General features: G+C 30.2%; 1 pseudogene; it reads right to left on the bottom strand.

The window, feature by feature from the left end:
• Nucleotides 1-856: 856 nt before the first annotated feature.
• Nucleotides 857-19,053, bottom strand: LOC129302608 (oligopeptide transporter 5-like; annotated as a pseudogene).
• Nucleotides 19,054-21,404: the final 2,351 nt, after the last annotated feature.

Genomic DNA, 21,404 nt, shown 5'->3' on the forward strand with positions numbered 1-21,404 from the left:
ACGAAGGGAATGCTTAATTTTGTTAACCCTTCCTCTTTTGATAATTGAGATTTATGGACAAAAACATTCTCTCTGCCCTAGCACAGGCTTAGGTATAAGGTTGGGATTCAGGTTCCAAGAATGAATTAATGTATGAATACATACATGAGAAAATACAACAGTAGGTCCCTGGTATCCAAGTTTGAAATGAAAGCCATGATTTCAAGAAATTTAGATGCTGACAAAAAGCATGCTGATCTTGGTGCTGATAAACCAGGGAAAACGAATGCATGAGGCAACCATTAGGATAAATGTTTTTGTTCATTAAGGAAAATTCTTTCAAATTTCAATTACAATATTATTGAGCAGATGTCTCGAGAGAGTTGCATGTTCCAATTGGTTGAACCAATCAGTGAACGTTACGTTAAGTCATCTTTTCAAGTTATGCAAAAACTTGAAACCCGGTATTTGCATTAACATAACAGATAACACAGACTTCCCCACATGCGTAACAATTTTTTTTTTAGTAGATTTTATGAATACTTGTAAACTAAATTGCTGACGTATTAAACAGGTAAGCACAAGTTAAATCAAAAGAAACTACTAATACAAAAAAAATTAAAAAAAGAAAAAGATCAAAGCAAATATCCATCGCTCATTTACTTCCATCATCGTTAAAGCAAATGTATATAAACACATTTAATTTCCAGCACTTTATTTTACAAAATTTGAGGCGAGTAGAAGCTCCACTTATAAATAATGCAACTTTTTATATATTTTACATGATTTGTACAAATGAATGAATATAGTTATGCCTGATCAAACTAATTAATATCAAATCCCTTGGTCCAGTCCATTTAATGATAACCCTAAAAACTCAAAACTCAGGGCATCCCAAGGTTATGACACCTGGAGCAGTAGGGCACTTGGCCAAGTAACAATGGTCATTAGCTTCAAGTCCAGCCCAACTGGGTCCCATAATATCGTAACTTTGAAGGGTAAAATATATAAGAACAGCACACAAAACGGCCTCAGCATCAAGTGCAGCTGATACAACATAGGTATGTTTGGCCCACCAAGCCTTGCAGCTTCTATAAACATAAAGTTGAAGAAGAGTCCAACGATTCCCCACATGATGAAGTTGACAGATCTTGCAGGAAGTAAAATTCTACTCCTGAGAAGATAATGGGCATGTTGATGAGTGAAATCCACTTATGGTTTGTGAATTTGCGTGAGAGAACCCACACTGGGACTGGAGCTACAAGATCAATGAGTAAGAACCAGTTCATGCTTGAGTAAATACCTTCCTCTGTGAACATGTTATTTGGACCAATCACTCCCCAGATGATTGACTCATTGTAGAACACGCCATCTCCAGGACATGTCCATGGACATCCCTCTGGCACTAGTTCTGAGTTACAGATGTTTTCCACAGTTGTTAGAAGCCACCATGCTGTGCCAAGTTACACTATTGAAGCAGCTATTGTGCCAGCCAACTACAAAATAAATTATTTTGCCGAGTTATTTTCATGTCATATATGTGTAATAACCTTAAAAAAACATACATACATATAATAAATACGAATAACAATAATAAATACTCCCTCTGGTCTTATTTATAAGTTATTTCTGCTAATCTCATCAATACTAATACGGCACAAGTATAAGGAATAATTATAACTAAAATTTCAAAAAGTAACCCTCAATGAAAAGGGCAAAAAGTATATTTAATATAATATTATTTTTCAGAATTTCTCTCGCCCTTACTTTGTAAATATTTGACTGAAAAAGTAGCTAAATTTTCTGGCAGGAGTTGAATTATAGTGGCGGGTGAAATGCGTAAAATTAGCTCCCTTTAAGGGAGAGTCAAACAGTAGAATTGAAAAAGACAAAAACAAAAGCTCAAAAACTTTAATCTCCACCATGAAAAAGTGCTCCCTCTCCATTGATTTAAATGCTCCAACTAATGAGAAAGATAGTGGGGACAGCAGTACCATTAACTTGTACTTAAATGTTCCTCCCATGTGTGCGAATGTCCACCTAAACAACAATAAAAATGAAGGTCAACATATTACAATCAATGAAAAAATAAATGATAAGAACATCTCTCTTTATGAAACTAATGTGCTTCTCCATGTAAAATTTAAGAAAGAAATGAATGCATTTTTTTAGTGTGATTAATTTTTCTTACTAACTCATGAGCATCCCCATCTCTCTTACTAACTCATAATATAGTTAAAAATAGGAAAATGAACATATACGTTTTTTTTTCTTGTCCCGTATAGTCAGTTGTTTCTTGTCTTATAGTGAGCATCTAAACTGGTTCTATGTAGGCTTTTGCATTTATTCTCAAGAAATCTATTTCGCTTCAGTTGTCAATAAAACATGTTTTGATACAAAAACAATATTAAAAAGGAAATCAATACAAAGAAACACATCATTTCTTAGTATTTATATGTATAACCTACAGTAAGCTACATTATTCACAAATTACAAACAATGCAACTTTTTACCTGAATTCCTCATGATACAAGGAGTTGACCAATCAAGTTGTTACTAATCTCTCCAATCTCCCATGAGAAAGAGAAGAAATAATTCAACAATAAGTGATTTTAAAATTTTGAATGCAGTTAAAAATTTATGTACGTATTATAATTCACACTTAAAAGCAATGACTTGTTGGTGCAAGCATAACGCAAATTACGTTTAAAGAGTGTTCAAGATAATTACCCAAAACAGACAACCAAGTACCTATTTATCATGAAGTTAGGATAAACAAAAGCATATATAGCTTTTTTTCCAAATCAGTCATAGCTCTCTTTCCTTTTCATTGAGCTGCTTTAACAACTTCGAATGCTAACCCTTTCAAACATCTACATCATTAAATACAGTCCTTAGTACCCAAACAACTCTTGGTTACAGGGAACATTGAAAAAAACCCGCTTGTTGAGAATACCACATAGCTGAAAGCATTGATAAAAATCCTTGTGCTCCAATTACAAGCCCCAAATTCCTTAACACTTCAATTACAAAACCCTAATAAAATACACACTATCCAGTGTCATGCTGAGTAGCGTGATGCATTTTTCAATTTATTCATGGATATGCTATTGTACTTATAAAATGGCAACTATATAAAGATCAAGGATCTAATCAAACATATGAATAAAAATAACATATTATTAGATTTTGTTTAAATTATTTAGTATTCAATTAATAATTATAAATTAATTAAATAATTAAATAATTTAATTAATGACAAATATTCATACACAATTGCTAATTTATCCATATCTGACATAAATAATTTAAGCATGCCCAACATTTTGAGGAGCTCTGAAACAAGTCAAAACAAAAATATTTAAGAATGAATTACTAAGTTAAGAAACACCAACACAATGTTTTGAAACGCAACAAAACTTTGTCAAATTTAACATGGGTTTGGACAGCATCATGCAATACATTTAGTCAACTCCAAATAGTAGGATAAGTGTTATGATTTTATAATAACGACAATAATAAGGATTATGTTTTAATGATTTAGAATGTATAATATATGTGTGGCTGTTAGTAGCCGTTAGGGGGGTATTCTTACCTTTATAAATACCCTACAACTTAAGATGTAACTCTATGGATAATCAATAATAAACCTCATGTACCTTTTAGCCTACCCTCTCTTCCATCTCTCTAATCCTTCTCATTCCTCTGTGTTTCTCCTTTCTCAATCTTCTCTTTATCTCTTCTACCTTTTTGTTCTTCCCTCTACTTCTCCTTGTTCCATTCAATCTCTATATCAAAATTATATTGATATAAAAATATGGCTGCTTGTTTATGATTAATAATTTACTAACCTACCCAGCTACATGCCAAATTCTATGGCACTATTGGTTAACTTTAAAACATAAATCAAACCATATCATGTGTTTGAATTCTTCATTTATAACACTCTATTTATGAAATAACTTAACAAGTTGTTATGCTTAAATTTAACAACTTAACAAGTAGAGTACCTTGTTGTAGCTTGCATCTTTTTCATCTCCTATAGGTTTGCTTAATTTTAAATGTAGCCCAACCTCCCTTGAGCCTTTTTTCTACAAAAAAAGTTCATTATATTAAATGGTTTGCCAAGAAGTCTAATATCTATAAAATTTTGAAATACAGACATATAATGGGGGCAATACAATTAAATCACCAAGGCAATCACTGTGTAAAAGAAGAAGGTTCTTATCAAATGAAGAGCGTGTATCCATTTACAAGGTGTTGTTAAACTCAAGCCATCAAGGTAAGTTGAAGAGTATTACTACAAGAGAGATAGCTTGTAATATCCCAATATAAATTTTAATAGTTAATTTGGGTTAATAGAAAATTTAAAAAAAAATAAAAAAATAAATAATTTTAAAAAAAATAAAAAAATAAAAAAAATAATAATAAAATAATATTATTAAATTATTATTATAATAATAATAAAAAAAAAGAAAGGAAGAAGAAGAAGAAAACGAATTTGCTTCGTCCGCCGCCTCAACAGTAACAATAATAAAATAATAATAAAAAAAAAGAAGAAGAAGAGAGAGAAAATAATTAAAAAAAATGTGGGATCCACTGAATTTTTATAAAAACTCACCTGTTCCTTCATTTCTTCATTCCTTCTTTCGTGCGTGAGCTTCGGCAGAGAGAGCATCTGTGAGCCAAATTCACCGGTGCTGGGTTTTAAGGTAAGAGTTTTTAATAGGATATTTAGGGTGTGATTTTAAGCTTTTCAAAACTAAGTAAGTGTTCTAAAATTTTTTCTTAGTCATCCTTTTTCTTTGGTTTTTGAGTTTGTAGTGGTAGAAAATTTAAGATCTGGAAGAGAGATGAATTTATGTTGAATAAATATGGTTTTTGAGGTTGTTAGTAGTATAATAAATATTTTAGAGTATAAATTTATTGGTGATCTTTGAATTTGTGGCTTATGGATCAAATTCTAGACTAGATCTAAAAATATATGTTGATTTATGAAGGTTTAGATGATTATTTGGGATGAGAAATGAATTATTATGGCTATAGGATTATGATTCTAAGCTAAAGACTCAATTTTTAATTTTTGAGTATTTTAGGTGCGAATTTATAAAATAAAAAGAAAATTTTGATAATAGAAATTAGTTTAGAAGTTGATTTTTAGATTATTAATGTTTATTGATAATTAAAAGAGGAGTTAAAAATTATACTTAATAGTATTAACTATAGATTTGTATTAAGATTGAGATTAGGAATTATGTTATATTTTTAATTCTATTATTAGAATTATTTTATTAGTTTCAAAAATTGAAACTAATATTTATAAATAATATGTTATTTGTAGATTGTATTACTGGTGAAGATTGTGGTGAGAGAGAAATTTTAAGGAATAATTTATTGAAAAAGCCACAAGGTAACCATGCTTTTAATTTGTGATTTGTGTTACTTCTTGTTAATTGGGTGATTATTGAGAAAATTATAAATTTTGTAATATTATATAATTGTGCAATATTATTATAAATTTATTTGATTATTGTGGGAGGTGTTGGGAGATTTGCTATTATTGTTGTATTTATGTGCCACGTGGTATGCCCCTATTGGAGCTCAATAGGTGGTTTGTAAGGGCTCGGGCTAATCTACCTTTGGCCGGGTAATTTAGCACCGAGTGAGGGCTACGGCTCGAGGTTAATGGAGGGATATAAGGATGGTTGTTTGTGTGTATTGTAATATTTCATATATTTGTTGAAATTATATTATTTTTAATTCTCACTTAGTAAGCACACACTTAACTGTTTGTATACACTTTCATAAATTGGCTTTGGTTACTGGGACTTTTGAGTCTCATTATGTGGTTAACAATTTTCAGGAGAAGAGCCACGAGTGACACGTGGAGGAGTCCCAGAGGCTTAGTGGTATAGATCCACTGTCTCTTTTGGGTATTTAATTTATGATTTATAATGTGTTATATTGCCAATATTAGTACTTTTTTTATATTTATTGTCAATTATATGAATATATAAATGTAATCATGCCTTTCAAACTATTTCTATTTTTGGTACAATTTGGATGACTGTAATTTTAATATTTGGTTTACTTTGGATTGGTTAAAATGGCATAATTATAAGGCCAAATAACTGGCTTGTGTTAAAAATTGACTAAATTGCTTATTTTACTTGTTGGGAGTATAAGGATGGACAAATGCGATTTAGTTTACTTGTTAGGAGTATAAGGATGGACAAATGTGATTTAGCCTAATGGCATGTGGGAGGTAAAAATTTATCTGAAATGTTATAGTGTGTGAGTTGAAGCCAATTATAAAATATTTTATATCGAAATTATTGATATAAAAATGTGTTGAGTGGCTGTAACCCAACTATGGTTGAGTTAAATTATTTAAAAAAAAAATTTGGTGTGTTACATAGCTTCAACATATTTAGTTTCAATGAGAATCATTCAACGCATTTGGCATCAAGTTAAGGAAACAGGGGATGCAAGTCATAGAAAGACAAATAGGTGTAGGAGAAAGAGACTTGATGTGAACATGCAGCAACTCATGGCAATTCCTATACATCAACAAACTACTTATAGGTCTCTTGCAAGTGCATTGGGGGTTAATAAGACATCATCAATCAGGCTTAAGAAAAAAGGAGTTATATGGTGCCATAAAAGTACAATTAAACCACATTTGAAGGAACAAAACATGCTTTCTCAATTGAGGTGGTGCTTGTCTATGTTAGAACAAGAAAGCATACCAAATGACCCAACTTTTCAATCTATGCACAACTTAATCCATATTGATAAAAAATGGTTTTACATGATAAAGAAATCCCAGACTTCCTACTTGGCGGTAGGGGAGGAGCCACCACATTGAATATGTAAAAATAAGAACTATATTAGTAAGGTTATGTTCCTAGTTGCTATGGCTAGACCTAGATTTGATGCACAAGGAAATGAAATTGTCTCTAGGAAGATTAGATTGTTTCCATTTGCAATAAAGAGGCAGCAAGGAGAAAGAGTATGAATAGGAGCAAAGGCACAATGGAAACAAAACCAATCACTTCCATTACAAAACAAGTGATAAAATCTTTTTTAATTGATAAAGTATTATCAACAATCAAAGTCAAATGGCCAGTAAGTCATGCAAGTGAAACTATTTTTGTTCAACAAGATAATGCTTCTTGTCACATTGATGACAATGATGTGGATTTTTGTTTGGCAGTAAGTGAGGGTGGGTTTGACATTCACTTGATTTCTCAACCCCCAAATTTCCCAGATTTAAACATATTGGATCTTGATTATTTTAGAGCAATTCAAGCATTACAACACCAAAAAGCACCTAAAACTATAGATGCCCTTGTCAAGGCAGTGGAGAAGTCATTTGAAGCTTACACATCTAAGCAATTAAATAGGATCTTCCTAACATTACAAGCTATTATGATTGATATTATGAAGGATAAAGGTTCAAACAAGTATAAACAAAGCCATTTCAAGAAGGATATTATGGAAAGAAGAGGGGAGTTGCCTAATCAACTTAAGTTTGATCCCTACCTAATTGAAGAAGTATTGGAGCACTTAGCACAAGTGGATGGATGATTGAGATTAAGGGGTGGATATTTTTATGGACCCTCCATGTTTTAGTCATTAATATTGTGTTATAATTTGTCATGTAAATTGCAACACATAATATTAATAATGGAAAATTGCAACCCATATATGTATTAAGGCAAAGAATCAACCTAAATTCTACTTAAAGATCTTTGATTTTGACCATGTACAAAAAGATAAAAGGGAATGTACTGAATTACCCAAGCTTTTATTTAGGAAAAAAATACTTTTTTTAATATTCTATTTTGAATTACCCAAGCAAAAAAAGGTTTTGAGATCAGATATATGAAATGCATAAAGAGAAAAGTACTTTAAAATTAGCATAAGGTATTATACATGTTGAAAAACCATATAAAAGCTTCAAAATTATCCAGGTACATGAAAGTCATTGGATGAAGAGAAACCACATGCTCACAACTAACGGACTAAAACCAAACACTATTTTGAATTAGTAAAAGGAACGGATATTCGAGAGCTTTAGCTAATGCTCATGAATTTACAAGGTATAATAACCATACTAGTTCAAGTTGGTATTTCGAAAATTTAATGCAATATTTGAAGGCATCAAATCTCATTTCCTGGTTCAAGTTGTCTTCTAATAGGGAAGAAACAAAGTAGTGCACTGTGCAATACATAAGAAATGAAGTAAGTATTTAGTGCGTGATAAGTGCTTATTTGTTCATCTATTCACCCTTTAGGTTCTCAATAGTAAGAGATTTTGTAAAAAAAGTTAATTTTTATTCAATGAATAAACGATTTGTTGTCCATCACATTGAAATTCAAACCAAGAAATCATTCAAATCAATAATTAGAACTAAAGATATAAAAGTCATAAACAAAGATCATATAAGATTCCAACATTTTGGTCGTTATACAGATAGGTTCTTCTTATGTTTATAGAACAAAACAAAAATCAATAATCAACATTGAAGGGCCATATCGTGGCCTAATCTCTCTCTTATAAGATTCTTACACAAGATCCATTTCCCATTAAAACAGAAAACATGCATTACAATAGAATAGAATAGAACAGAGAGGTGCATAGAACAGAAGTGGATTAACAGACTAGAATATCATTGTCTATCAGACTAACGAACCATAAGCTTAACATCCATCATTGATTAGCCTAAGCTTAAATTCTAGACTAACCAAAATTACACAAAAGGCATAGAAATTTGAGACTAATCAAAGCATGTAATGTAAAATGTCATACACAAGTTGCTTATGGTCCTTTTCTTCCTTGGTCAGATGTGCATAGTCTTCCTCTGGAAATGGAAACTTGTTCAGGTCAAATGGGTGGACAATCTTCTTCTTTTTGCTTGCTTTCCTGAACCCAAGATCTGAGTTATCATTACCATTGTCACTGCTTACTTCTTCACCATTCTCGATTACCTCTATTCAAGTCAGACGAGTAGAACTTCTTCTCATGTACAACCTCCTCTAAGTAAGAAGACGCAAGGGAAGAATTACTCAGATGAGGTGCCCTCAAAATCTTTTGATTCAAAGAGGTTATCTCTCCAAAAAAGTTAAAAGGCCATAAACCTTCTTCCTCGTTAAGAGAATCATCAACTACATACCTCATTAGTTAATCCCACAACAGACCCTCAAAATGCTCTTCTATCAAACTTGATCAGCAAGCATTTAGTGACATCTCATACTACAAATTGATCAACGAGACTTGTGCGGGCTACAACAGGTAAGGAACTATAATAGAGGATGATGAGCTTGGTGGTCGAGAGGCGATTGACAAAGAGAGACTTGAGACAATGAGGGAATGAGTAGAAGAGAGAGTACATATGGGAAAGAGAGATAGAGAGAGTAGGTCAGACACATGGGAAAGACAGTTAGAGAGAGTAGGTCAGACACATGGGAAAGAGAGAGTCAGAGAGAGAAAGAAATGGTTATTTTAGGAATTCTATTTTAAAAAACACACAATCCTAACCCGAGCGACTAATAATATAGACCATGTTTGCCTTCTAGAAGGTGACTTATAATTCGAACCAAGGGGAGTAATAATTTGTTTAGAATATATTTTATTGATATTTGGAATAATTATGATATATGAAGCATTAATAGAGTAGAAGTGTGCATGCTAATTATTTTAAAGGTCCCAGGTCTGAATCACCTGATGCAAAAATGGGATTTTATTTTTGTTTATCTTCTCTAAAATTACCAAAATACCCCTCCCTCACTAGATTTATTTTTCTTTCTCCTCTCTCTTATTTGAGTTGGTTTCCAGAGTGTGAGAGAGGTAGAGAAATTTAGAATTCTCGTGTAATTTGTCTTTCTGTCCTTTTGTATCTTCATCCTTCTTCTTATTTTTAAGGGTCACTAGTGAGAATAGAGGAGCATCACAGCTCTAAAACGTTTAAGAGATTCACCTTTGTATCTCCTATCTTTGTTTTTATTTATTCATCTACTGCTCTATTTGTGTCATTCACGTACGAGTTGCTAGTGATGCTGTCAAGAGCTTAGTTTGTCATTGCTAATTCAATTTCTTTTCCTTCTTGAGAGTAGTGTTTAGCATACCTCTCCCTTGTTTAGCTGTAGGTTTTGTTTTTCTTCTTCCTTGTGTGTGCATTGTCGACTACTTGAGATGTAAAAGAAGACTGTAGAAGCTCTGTTGATTTTTCTCCTCCCGTAATGTGTAGTATCATCAAGCTTTCTTCCTTATTCTACTGTAGATCTATTGCTTCTTCTTGTTTAAGTGTTGTGGCTTCCAAGGTAAGGGGCCTTTTGTTCATCATCTTCTTCTTGTTAGCCTTGTGTGCGTGTGAGTATGTGTTCTATTATTACTGTGTAAAATTACAAAACTCCAGTGTGTGCTTTGCTATTGCTTGTGCCGTTTTAGAGAATGTTGAGCTAAAATTCTAGTTTAAGATTGAGTAAGTTAAGATTGATTTGTCCAATGAATAGAAGGAACTTAGGAGGTTGATTGTTCATTTATATACATTAGAGAATTGTGGAAAATGGAATCAAAGAGGTAGAAGTTTGGTTGAGCTTGAATAATTAATGAATGAAAGGTGTTTGATATAATGCCCTATTAGAAGAAGCTTTACTTGACTTTGCATTTTTGAAAATTTCATTGGTCCTTGTAAGAAGTATGTTAGCATAGAAGTTATTGATTTGGGAATTAACTTGTAAATTTATAAAAGAATATGATAATGAGTTTGCATGTAGCTATTTAAATACTTGAAACTTGTCTGAGTATTGATAGATTTTTGGATATTTTAATTGAATAATTGAAAGCAATGCACTTAAGGTGTTGGTGCAAAGCCTAAGAGTAAATTTGGCCTCAAGTAAGTAGATTGTTTTGACTAAAACCAATTGATGAAGATTAGTGATATTAAGGATAATACTTAGATCAACTCTAAAGCATGAATTTTGGTTTTGAAATTTTAAATGATGATGGTTGGTTGAGATTGTGTAATAAATTAAAAATTTATTAAAATTGTATTCATTTATATTCTTATAGGGTGTGTAAAAGAACATGACCCTAATAAGAATTAAAAGAAGGATTTCTTTGGGAATTTGAAACTCTGACGTATAAGTGAATAGCATCCCATTTAACTTATCATTAATAGTTTTTTACAAAAATATTTTACTTCTATGAATTATTTTAGTTTTGAAAATTATGGAATAATGATGAAGGATAATTAAATTATGATATGTGCATTTATTTTTTCTCAAGAAATATACTTCCAAGATTTATGAAGGCATCTTTGTTTAATAAGCTTTGGAATTTCTTGGTTACTCAATTAATGTTAGTATGTACATTAGCTATGAAGTATTATTATGGCAAGTTTTGATACCTAAAACAATTCATATGAGTTTGATATTGAGAATGAAAATTTTATTTTAAAAATAACTATTTTCTCGCATGCTTGAAATATGATTTCTAAGAGAATAGAATACTGCTGCTAACAGCAGTTTCGTTAGCTCGTAGCATATTATGGTTAATAACTAACTAGTTTGTCTTTTGGGCTTTGTCCTCATGTTTGCCATTCATGGGTTTAATACCTATGTTTGATTTTGTGGCTTTTAGCCACGTTTAGTTAGCGTTACCTTCATAAAATATGTGTCCACATTTGTTTTGTAACTCAAACTATATTTGGTTACTAACTCTCGTAGACTATATGTCCATGTTTGTCTTCATGGCACAAGCTGCGTTTGGTTATTTTACTCTCATGAACTGTGTGTTCATGTTTATTACTTGTTCTATTAAGTCCTCACAACTCTAAATTTGAATAGATTGGTATACTTGAAATTTAATGGTTTTAGTTAGTAAGTGTACTATCTTGATTTACATGTGAATAATGTATTTTTTTTTCTAGCATAACAAGATAAAGTGTTTTCAGTTTACTTTTATTGTTATTGTTAAAATTAAGATTTATAAATTTAGTAAGTGCATTATACTAAATTATCATCTTTTTAACCATTTTACATAATTATTTGAGTTTATTATTTGTAGTCTTGAATTTTATTTATGAGTTGTTATTCACTAAAAAATTTATTTTGGTCTTAAATTTACTATTTGATGTTGATCCTATTGTTGACCTTTGAAGGGTAAAATAGCTATACTGGGTGAAAATTTTTCGTGGCATTGTTACCTTTTTATATAAATATTTAAGATTTATGTATGTTAATTTAGAAGAAAGATTAGTTGCTTCACATTGGTTATTGTTAGGATTTTATTTTGATTTATATATATATATATATATATACACACACTATTTGTTGGATGAAAGGAGTTGAGCTCCTAATTTAATTGATATTTTAAGTGAATCAATGATCATAAAGTTTTTGAAAGATTCTATTTACAAAGAAGGTTCTACCAAAATTTTTACAAATATATATGTTGAAATTTTAGTATAATGACTAGTATCAAAGGTGTTATGATTTCAATATAACTCTGATTTCATTTTTGAATTAAATGAATTTATGATTTGAGCCTTACGAAAATGTGTGACACAGCTCACACCCCGTGTAGATCATCTTTCATTTTCAGGGCATGACAATATGTTAGCCTAATCAAATCCTCTCAACCGTACGGTCCATGAAACTAGAAAGATACTCATCTTTTGATTTCCATTTTTTTTAACCTAATTTTAATCTGTATGTGATTTATCATTTACAGATAATGATCTATAGAGAAGCTAGACTAAGATAAACATGCATGGTGATGCTTGACTTGGACTGGTTCTTTAGGTGGAAGTTTTTTTAGGAAGATGATAACTAAATATCTCACAAGAAAAGTAATGTCAAATTAAGATCTTATCATAACTTAAGTTCTCAAATTCGGTACTAATCCTCTTATATTTTACTATTGAAAATTTTTAAAAAGTCTTTAGTGCTAACCTTTTAAGAGGTCTTTAATTGTCATTATCATTTTTTTAATAAAAAAGAGAAAATAAGAGTGGCCAAGAATGATTGATACTATGACTTGATTAATGTATATCAATCTAAGGTCTTATTTGGTTACTAGAAAGGAATGAAATGGAATGAAATGAAAAAATAAGATAAAAGTGAACAAAATCACTCTTCCTTCCATGGTAAGTATGATCAAATTCATTAACATATATTACAAAAGTGAAAACTATCACACCCTCTAAAAATCCTATAAATCATAATTTCCAACTCGATGAACTAAATGACTCCTCCCCTTTATGAATCCCCCACATATTGATGACTTTCAACATTTTATTGAATTTATTGGTGGTTTTAATGTAATTGGAAGTCATTTATTTGAATTTTTTTGGCAAAAATATGATTAAGTGGATGAATGTGTGTGAAAATGAGCTTGGAAATGTGTTAGAAGTTAGTGGACCAATTCTAGCATTAATTCTGGATTTTATGCATATAGGGAAGCCTAATTTAGCAGCCTAAAGAAGAAAATTTTGGAGCTCAAAGTCAAAAGAATTAAATTTGAATAGGTCATGTTCGCTATAGTAAATATGCGTTTCGTTGTAATGAAGCGCGATTTTAATAAAACACACAATTTTGACTTTCAGTGAATTTTTAGGATTTGGGTGCCTCATTTTCGTGCATTCTTCACCTCCAGCAGTTGCAGAATGTACAGGAAGAGCAAAAAGAGCCAAAGAAGGGTTGGAGAAGCTTAGATTTAGTGGAAAATCAAGGGTTTTGCTCAAGATTGCTCCTATTAAGCTTTTCTTTTCCTTCTTTTCTTTACTTTGCTGTATATATTGCTGATTTTGCTGTCATTGAAGCCATGTGTTGCTAATTTTTTCTTAATCTAGGGTAGTTATAAACTGATTCATATAATAGAGCATGTTTGAACTATTTGTTTGAGTTTAATATTATTTTTGTTTATTTAATCTTGTGCTGATTTATCTATTTAATGCTTGGCCATCATTGAGTGTAAATTTGGGGGTTTAGGTTTTGTCTTAGAAGAGAAAAAATTGAATTAGACTATTGGATTGATTAATGTGGGATTAGAATTTATTCTAAGTTGCCAATAGGATAGAAATATACTTACTGGACACATATAATCACATTAGAGTGGAATTATGCATTTTTGCCTTTTGGGTAATTGTGTTAGAAATAGCGTGTTAATTCAAGAGAGGGGTGTAATTAATTGGAAGAGAATTATTCCTGTTAATACTCTAAATTAACAAATTAATATTAAGTGAATTTATTGGGGTAATTACATGCTCTATGAATTGAAGAAGAGACTAGCCACCATAGGTTGCCTTGACTATTTGTGGTTGTTAAAATTTTAATTTTAGTGCATTTATATAATTTTAATTTCTCATTTTGTAATATCAAATCCAAATTTTGTTTTTCTTGATTTAAATAAAAATGGTAAATTTATTGCTTAATTATCAATTAACTTAATTTTTTATGAGAACGATCCTGATTTATCACTTATTATTTTACCAACCATTCACTTGCGACATTGGCTACATAATTGCATGCATCGCATATCCCATTTTCTGGCAGGGAGAATCACATTAGGTAGAAGTGTTTTAAGCACTACTCATATTTACCCCATGCACGTGGCTAATTAGAGTGACTATTACAATCTGCAATGAAGTTGAAAACTTGCAAAGAAAATTCATTTGGGAAGACGTCCGATTGGGTGGGATAAACTATGTATGCCGTGTTAAACCTAACGGAGGCCTTGGCTTTTGTAAGCTTTCTTCTTTTAATAGAGCTTGTGGTGCAAAGCTAGCTTGGTCTCTGATGAGTAACACAGGATCTTTGTGGGCTGGAGTTCTGAAGGAGAAATAAATAAGACCTCGGAATGCTGCTGTGCGGTCAGTCAAGAACAATGATTCGACATCATCAAGAGTGGTATGTGCTGGCAAGTGATGAGGGATGTCCTTAAGGTAAAATTCTTTTCTGACCCTTGGGCTAAACCAAATTTTTGCATTAAGGCCTATCTCGGAACCTGGAATTAACTCTCTTGCTGCTGATTGGGTGAGTAATGGCCAGTGGGATTATGCATTATTACAAGGTTTAGTCTCAATAGATGTTCTGAAGTGCATGCCCACCAATGTCTTCGTTAGGGGATCGAGAATTTTGTTCACTGGTATTCTCTCAACTTCATGATAGGTCACATTGAAAATCCAAGCTCTGCTCCCCTTTAACTATAATGCTATATGGAAAAGGAGGAGACTTGAAAGAATCAGATTTTCCTGTTCAGGTTTATAGATTACCTACCAATGTGAGACGGAGTAGGTGGAATAATGCAAATCCTGTTTGTGATTGTGCATATGTCAAGTCATTGAGACTTCATGTAGGCCACACCTTCTGAAGTGCTCTTGCTTTTAACTTTTTTTTTTTAAACTTTTTTAATTATATTATTTAGTGGGTGTTTTGAAAGAGTTGACATACAAAAGTGCATTTTTAAACAAACACTCCCATGCATTTCTCCTCCACTTATGAGAGCGCTTTTTAGTTAAACGCTTTTAAAGACCTGCTATTAAACATGTACTTTTTTTATTTAAAAATGTAAAATATTTTTTGAAAAATTAAATGTTAAAAAATATAAAAAAATTTTAATCTTTTGAGATATAATTCTTGTCTTTTTTAAAAATATTCCTATTAATAATAACTTTTTATTTATTATAGGATGCTTAATAAGGATAAATATAAAAAGATAAGGTTAATTTAAAAGTAAGTAACTACTTTATTAACAGGTGAGATTCGATTAAAAATATATTATATTTTTAAACAGATGGAGTATCTTATAGTAGTATTGTCATCAACAATACACACACAAGAATTATTTATTTAGTGTGCAAGAATTATATATGTACTGGGCTTTAGCCCCTCTTTCTTATCAAAAAGAAAAAAAAAAAAAACTAGTGTGTTTGGCTTAAGGAGAGAGGTGGGGAGGAAAATAATTGTAATAAATCTTTATTTATTTTAGGAAGGGATGTGAGAGAAATCCATAATAAATTAAAAATTTTATTTTTATTAAATTTAAGGATATTTTTAATTTTTTTCTTTGATGTATTATTAAAAAATAGTTATATTATAATTTATTAATTTTTTATTTTAAGGATATGAATTTATATTCATAAAAGTTTTTTCAAGAACAAATACATTAATATTATATTTTATCAATGTATCTAATAAAAAATATTAAAATTTTAGAGATTAAAAAAATTATATATTAATTTTTGTAAGGTGATAATATCTATTTTATTATGAGAGGGGAAGATAGTGCACAGTTTTGTTAAATATCAAAGACAGTTAAGGATTTTTAAAACAATAAGTGTTTAAATTAATCTATAAAAAAAACCCATATTGGAGGAGAGTTGCTCTCCTTTCTTTCCCTCCAATTTTTTAACAAATAATGAGATTTCCTCCACTCCTTTTATTAAATTGCAACCAAATAAGGAGAGGGTAGCACCTCTCCAAAAACTTCCAACTAAAAATTGGAGGATTAAAAGTTAGATTTGAAGATTAAAAGTTAGATTTATTAGTATTCTCTTAATTGGTGACATGTTTTTTTTTTGTTGAGTTCCTGAAATCTAACTCAATTAAAATTTTTAGGTTAAATTACATCTATAAAACCCTCCAAATTTTGAGGTAACTGCAAATGATCCTCTTCACCTTTAAATATTTAAAATTAAATTCTTTTAAACATTAATTAACTCTATTATGTTATTCATAGAGTTTGCTATGTCAAATTAATGCAATACACATGGCACATGATATAGAATTTTTTTAATTATATTTTAACACAATTTAAGGAGGGCAAAATTGTATTTTTTTACTTTTAACACACATGATGATGCTCTATTTTTTTAACTGAACGATATTGTTCTCATTGTTCATTGTTAACACAATTTAAGAGGAAAACTATAATTTTATTATTCTTTATCAATCAAAATAGCCTTTTATATTAAACAAGTGAAAAGAAAAATATTTAACAGTTGTCATTGATAAAAATCATATAAATAAAAATTTAACATTTAATACAAGAAAATTATGTATCATTAATTAAAAAATGATAAAACTAATTCAAAATTAAATATTTAAAATTTTACAGTGATAATAATATATTTTTTGGCTAAAAGGTAGTGAGAGTTTTTTTTAAAGATAAATAACATTTTAATCCTTATAAAAATAATATAATTTCTTATACATTTATCATTTGTTTGTATAACATATCTCGTAAGTTTTTATCTAGCTTTTCTTAATCTAATATGACAAAATTTTGTTAATAATTTAATAAATTAATTAATAATAATGGGTTTTGAAAAACAATTAAAGATAAGAAAGGTTAATTTTAAATAATTAAAGAAAAAAAGTTATATATAACTATTATAAAGTTTAAAGAATTTCATACATTTTAACTAAATTTGTATTATCAAAAAAATAGAGATATATCAAAAGCAGAAACAAAAGCAAAACAAAAATCCACCATACCTGGCTAGTCAATGCAAGCAAATAATCAGCCGGGGGTTGAATACTCCCATGGTAAAAAGACTCAACGATGGTGATAATATGAATAGCATAAACCCCACTGGACCCACAGCTAGCATAGACGGTGATGAGCACGTGCTCTTTCATAGTAAAAGGTCCTGGATTCACAGAAAATGACCACCCTGTCAGTGGGACCCTTATCTTCTTTCCTGGCAGCGTCGCCGCCATCAGCTTCCCCAAAGGCAGGCTCACAATCTGAGCCGACAATGACGTGATAAAAGTGGGTTCGTCCTGTATTTGAAGAACTGTTTCACGAACGCCAGAACATACATGACACTAAACCGAGGAGTCCTTCTTTCAAAATATAAAATATTTTTAATAAAATTTTATAATAAAATTTTTATATATTTTTAAATTAATTTTATTTTTTTATATTTACTTCAATTAACTATCCTATAATAAATATAAAATCACCATAAATAAATATACTTTAAAAAAATAATAATTACACCTTAAAAAATTAAAAATATTTTATTTTTTAATATCTTATTTTTTAAAAAATATTTTATATTTTTAAAGAGAAGGAATATATATTAAAAATAAAAAATTTAAGAAAGTCTCATATTTAAAAGATATATAAAGAATGTATAGAATTTAAAATATGTTTAATTAAATAATTTAAATTATTTTTTAAAAAAGTAAATTATCTCAAACTATTTAATATAAATAATTTAATAATACCCATGTCTGAAATGTCAGCGCTGGTTGGCTCAGGTTGTCAGTGATAGGAACCGTCAGCGTCACTTGTTCGATGGGACTATCGTTGATTGTCTCTTCTGAATCATCCTCCTCAACAATGCAAAGGAAAGAACAGGTTCAATGATGTACAGCGCGCGCGCGCGCACATCTCTATTACACGATTTTTAACGTAAGATTATAGATACAAACAAGTGATTTTAATGTAAGATTATTTGACTAAATTCTGAGTTGTCAAATATCATGGACCAGCTTTTGGTATATCACTCTTTTAGATGATTCGAACCATTAGTAGTGATTGAACGGTCCACTGAGTCATCCATTGCCCTTCAACTTCAAGTTCAATCTCTCAGTCTTCTTTCGGTACGAAGAAGGTGCATGGATAAATAAAGTCAAGAGATAATGACATTAAAGGTTATAAAAAATAAAAATTTTGCAGATAAGATTTAATAAATTTTAAAATTATTTTGAGGGCTTAAAGGCCTCATTTATAATTATATTTTTTTATAAAATGATCAATTTATCCTTCTCATAACCAGCTGTTAAATGAAAATTTTTTCTTCTTCCTCCCTCTTCTTTCTCTTTCTTCCTCTTTCAACACTAATGCAATATTTAAATTTATTTTCTTTCCTATTATGCTTCTCTATTTCCTCTCTTTTTCTTCCTCCTTCTTTTTTTCTCTCATTTGAAGCTTTTTCATTCAATAGTTATGAGTGGACGTTCCACTTTTATCCAGATGGATATGGAGAAGATGATCAAATATTTGTCTGATTACATTCCTCTCACACCAACTAACTTCTTGAAACAATCCGCCATAGTGTGTAAAAAATAGATCAAGTGCGGCATTTGTCATTATCAGTTTTATTTTGTTAAAAAAGGATATAGAAAGAGTTTGAGCCATATCAGTTTTATCTAATCATAATATATGCGTTCACGTTCATTTAATGAAAATAAGTTATAATTTATGGACTTTTTATTGTTTCTGATACATATTTTTTTGCAACTAATATAAATGTTCTGGTTTAGATGTTGTTTATGAAATTTATGTTGTCATTTATGGAGTTTACATTGTGCAAACTTTGCAATTAACTTCTGTGGATATTTATGTGTATCATATTAACGGACCTTGTATTGTAAATATATGGACATTGTGTTGTTAGCAAATGAAAACTTTCATGTTATATACGGATCTTTTGTTCTTCACAAATTTGAGAAACTTTTTTAAATGTTCAGTTTAATCACACAAATCATGTAAAATAAATGAACATTGTATTGTTAATAAATATACCTGGTCATGTTATATACATACTTTTTATTGTTTATAAACTTGAGAAACTTTTTGTTAAGCCTAGCTAATTAATAAACTAGACACACATGGACTTTCAGTTTATAATATATGAAGATTGTGTTGTGCATTGTTTGCTTACTTGTGCATTTTGTCAAGCCGAGCTTACTGATAAAGTAAAATCTTATGGACTTTTAGTTGAGAATAAATGAACCTTATATTGTGCATAATGGATATTGTGTTATGCATTATTTGCTTATTTGTGCATTTTGTTAAGCCTGGCTTATTGATAAAGTAGAATCTTATGAACTTTTAGTTGAGAATAAATGAACCTTATATTATGTATAGTAAATATTATGTTATGCATTATTTGCCTAACTTCAGTATTTTGTTAAGTCTAGCATAATGATAAATTAGAATTACATGAACTTTCAGGTGAGAATATATCACAAACTTTTGTTTTTTGCAATCGTCTTTAACTAACCATCCTCCCGGGTGGCCAAGAACAAGGAGGATAGAGTCTTTCAAGATAAGAAAATTATCATTGTTTAAGATGTGAGAAGGCCGGACACAGTCACAAGACATGCAAGAATCCTAACCTAGCATGAGAAGTGGTTACATTGTACTTCTTTGGTGTACACAAGCAACTATAATTATATATACGAAAGCATTTCCAAATAATATTTTTTAAGTAAGTAAGAATCACAAATATTTTTGGTTTGTATATGGAGAAACAACTGTTAGATATTTTGGATATAGTAGCTAACTTTTTGTATATATCAGACTTGAAATATTGTGTCAAATTTCATGTGGGTACTTGTTTTAGTACCTAAGCTAATACTAACATGAAATTATTCATATATGATGTAATTGTCCTTCTTAATATTGGAAATGCATAGACTTTCTATTGAGCATGCGTGAATATCGTCTTGTGCATAGTGGATGTTGTGTCGTGCATGGTCTACCGAATGTCATTTTGTTATAGCCTAGGCCAGTGAAATACTAAAAATGTATGAATTTTTTGTTCAGCACATGTGGACATTGTATATGCATAGTGAATGTTGTGTCGTGCATGATCGGCCTAGTCATTTTTACTAAAGTCAAGGTTAGTGAAATACTTGAAATGCATGGACTTTCTGTTGAGATATGTGAATATTGTCTTGTGCATAGTGGATGTTATAACGTGTATGATCTATTTCATTGTTTTAAGAGTTCACGCAGGTTCTGAATTCAAACCAAACAAAGGACAAAATTGTATTTTTGGTCTCAAAAAAATTGATAATAAGGGCCTCAAGGTTTGCAGAATAATATCAGATTCATTCAGGCTCAAATTGCAATAAAGTCTGTTTTTAAAGTCGTTAATGCCATTCCTCCTAAACTCTATTCAGAAGGGGGAAAAACAAAGGGAATTTTTTATTAGTTAGTCTTAGAATGTTCCTTGGATATTAATTATGTTAATTATTTTCATTTCAAACGTCCAGCTTTGCGCTTTGTTAATGGTCATGTGTAATCTTTCGAGATCATAGATCATCAAGTGACTCCTGTTTTGGTCTTTATCTATGTAATTTTTTTTTTGAAAAAAAAAAACAGCAGATTGGAGCTAATGAAGATTAATTTGTTCGTTAATTAAAAATTCATCAATTAGATGTAAGCAGCTTTTTGAAGCGATGGGATCTACTTTAACGAGATTTATCAAAACTTAACCCAACTCTTTTTTTTTTTTTGTATTATATATACATACATATTCTTGGAGAATATGTTTGATGGATCATGCAATTGAATATTAATCTATATATATATATATATATATAAACTATGAAAATTAATTAAGTAAAATAGAGGCTGGAAAGCTCGATGTATAGACACATCTTTTGTAAAATGA

The sequence above is a fragment of the Prosopis cineraria genome, unplaced genomic scaffold (assembly GCF_029017545.1).
Source record: "Prosopis cineraria cultivar Desert tree isolate PC_DT_omini unplaced genomic scaffold, ASM2901754v1 PC2, whole genome shotgun sequence".
Lineage (NCBI taxonomy): Eukaryota > Viridiplantae > Streptophyta > Magnoliopsida > Fabales > Fabaceae > Prosopis > Prosopis cineraria.